At 32.1% G+C, this 3,341-nt stretch overlaps 1 long non-coding RNA gene across 1 annotated transcript in view; it reads right to left on the bottom strand.

The window, feature by feature from the left end:
• Positions 1-581: 581 nt before the first annotated feature.
• Positions 582-3,341, bottom strand: part of LOC125614480 — a 19,704-nt gene continuing 16,944 nt past the window's right edge. Inside the window, exon 3 of the long non-coding RNA XR_007345055.1 lies at positions 582-723. This is a non-coding gene — a long non-coding RNA (uncharacterized LOC125614480). The remainder of the gene's footprint in view (positions 724-3,341) is intronic.

The raw sequence follows: 3,341 nt of genomic DNA, 5'->3' as shown, positions 1-3,341 counted from the left end.
GAGTACAACTTATTCTTATTAGGATACCAGTACATGATGGTGAGATTCACTGTGGTGTATTCATATATGTACATAGGAAAATTAACTCAGATTCATTCTACCATCTTTCCTATTCCCATTTCTTCTCCATTCCCTTCATTCCCTTTGTCTAATCCCCTGAACTTCTGTTCTCCCCACCCCTTTGTTATGTGATAGCATGCACATATGAAAGAGAATATTCAATCTTTTCTTTATGGGATTGGCTTATTTCACTTAGCATAATAATTTTCAGATACATCCATTTACTTGCAAATTTCATAATGTTCTTCTTGTGGCTGAGTAATATTCCATTGTGTATATATACCACATTTTCTTTGTCCATTCATCTGTTGAAGGGCACCTAGTTTGGTTCCATAGCTTAGTTATTGTGAATTGAGTGACTATAGATATTGATGTGGCTGCATCACTGTAGTATGCTGATTTTAACTCCTTTGGATATATACTGAGGAATAGTATAATGGTCAGACTAGAAACCCAGCATCTATTAGAAGAACATGTAGGCCCAACACTTTAACATGTTGGCTTAAGAAATGACTTCCTTAGCAAGACTCATATAGGACAGGAACTAAAATAAACCAATCAGTAAAAGGGGTGGTATCAAACTTTAAAGGTTCTTCATGGCAAAGGAAACAATCAAACATGTGAAGAGAGAGCCTGTATAATGGGAGAAAATCTTTGCCACCTCTAACTCAGATAAGGTGTCAATATACAGAATACACAAAGAAATCAAAAAGCTTAACACCAACCAATCAACAAAACAAAACAAAAATAATAATCCAATAAATAAATGAGCAAAGTAACTAAACAGACACTCCTCTAAAGAAGAAATATGGTCAATAAATATATTAAAAAATGTTCAAAATCTCTAGCAATTGGAGAAATGCAAATTTAAACTACACTGAGATTTCAACTCACAGAATGGCAATTATCAAGAATACAAGTAACAATAAATGTTGGCGAAGATGTGGGAAAATGGGTTCACTCATAGGGTGTGACTTTAGCCAATCTGGAAAGCACTATGGAGATTCCTCAAAAAATTCACTTTAAAATTAATTGCGAGGTTAAAATAAAGTAGAAAAAGTGTATCATACAATCAGCGGTATCTGTATTGCTGTACTAATATCAGGAAAAGCACACTTCAGAGCAAGAAATATAACTAGGTATATAAATGGAAATTTTATAAGAATAAAGAGAGACTTTTAACATGCACACACAAATAAACATTGTTGAGAGACATGGCCAGGTCAAGATGGTGCCTGGCATTTTGCCAGAAGGAGCGGTTCCTACTGCCTCGGGTGCCTGCTATTTTGGAGCTCTTGCGTGGAGTTCCTAGAGAGTTCGTGGACAGCATGAGGCGTGGGTTCTAAAAATAAAGTTAGTTCCTGCTTGAATCTTCAAGTGGCTCGTGATTTATGCCCAGCCACACTGCGGCAAACATGATAGAAATGAATAGAGAAATACATCTACAACTACAGTTGGAGAGTAGATTTTTTTTCTTTCTTAATTTGGGATAATATGAAAAAGGAACATAATTTAGTTGTTTATTCATTGTCATACTTTAATGTTTTTCCTACAGGGAGATTCTATATCTATCACCATAGACTGGAGAACAATGAGGAATAGAGGCTTCGTTTTAGACTTTGTTTTTTTCCATTGCTCCCTACTTTCTTATCAAATCAATAGTTCAGGTTAAATGGGCAGTTCCAGAATAGCAGCAAGAAATGCTAATTATTTAGTATTATTGCCTCCAGACTTTTGCTAAATACCATAAACACAAACACATTCTCTTCAAAAGCTAAAGCTAAAGAAGTTAATGCAGTCAAAATTTGTACATATAAAAATCCTGGTTTTTCTGTTGTTTATCTTATTGATCTTTGTTGGAAGTAATAATATGTGTGTGTATATGGCTTTTTCTTAAACAGACATTACTTTCTTAAAGCATATGATTTTGAAATATTAAATAGCATTGGCACAATTTTGTAACTTCTTGGTTTAATACTTTATTTATGTTAAACTTTGACTTAATATTCATTCTAAGGGTTAGAAAACTATAGCCTTCAAGCCAAAGGTGGTCCACCTCCTTTTTAAAAATAAAGTTTTATTGTAACATGGCAATGCTTATCTGTCCATGTATTGTTCTAGCTGCTTGCACACTACAATAGCAGAATTGAATAGTTTCAACAGATACCTAGTGGCCAACAAAGGCAAAGTTATTTATTATTTGTCACTTTCCAAAAAGCATTTGCCTATTTTTGGTGTAGCCTACCATATTCTAAGTGAGGTATTAATATAAAGACTTCTATTCAATAAAGAAATATTATATATACTGATATAAAAATGTAACTGGAAAACTTTAGGACCAATGTATATATAAATAAATAATTCTGATGTTCTATAGAGTTACTAATTATGAATTTTCACTTACAAGTTTCACAGAGACATCTGTATGCACATGTAAATGTATGCATATATGACTTTTACAAAGAAACTTCATAGTTATTCAATTCATAATATCTAGCTATAACCTCATAAAAACAGAAGATATCTTTTAATGTTGCTTAAAATTGGCAATGATAGAGTTCTTTATGTGTTCATATATGAATTATACACATAATTTGTATGAATATGTATGTGTATAATTTACACACATATATGTAAAGCTTCATCCATCAGGTCTCCAGTTTTAGGTTACTTTCATAAAAGTTTAAGAATCTATTGTTCATTTTGATTGATTTGCCCAGTTTGATCAATTTATGCCTAGAAAAAATTGATAATTGTCAAGGTAGGAAAGTGATCATGGTTTGAGAGTCATTTGATCAATAAACATGTACAGCTTGTTAAGATCACTTGAGTTATTATTACAAGACTCAGAATTAAAAAGCGTTTAAAAAGCCTGCATGAGATTTTTTGATCTTAGGGAAATTAAGATCTCAATTGTATTCTGACATTATATGGATCAACTTTGATCTTGGTGATGAATGTTATCAATCCAAAAAGCCCTCAGCCAATATCCTGAAGCAAATCTAAACTATAGTTATGCTCTCTTGGTTTGTGTCCCCCCATCTCTTTAGTTAGGCCCTTTTTCTATTTCTTATCTCAGATATCAATATAAAATAATTAATGTTTATAGGAACATCATTATACTTCAAAAATAAAATGGTTACTTACAAGGTTTTTTCTACTACTATCATCTTTTTCATTATTATTCTTAACAGTTCCTACTACATTACTCATTGCTATAATTACCCATATCTTATAGCATCTTTCATGTTATCCCTACTTATAGGTAAAACAATATATAT

Source organism: Marmota marmota, unplaced genomic scaffold (genome assembly GCF_001458135.2).
Source record: "Marmota marmota marmota unplaced genomic scaffold, marMar, whole genome shotgun sequence".
Taxonomy (NCBI): Eukaryota; Metazoa; Chordata; class Mammalia; order Rodentia; family Sciuridae; genus Marmota; species Marmota marmota.
The sequence above is the reverse complement of the archived record's forward strand: the minus strand, read 5'-3'. Positions and strand labels throughout refer to the sequence as shown.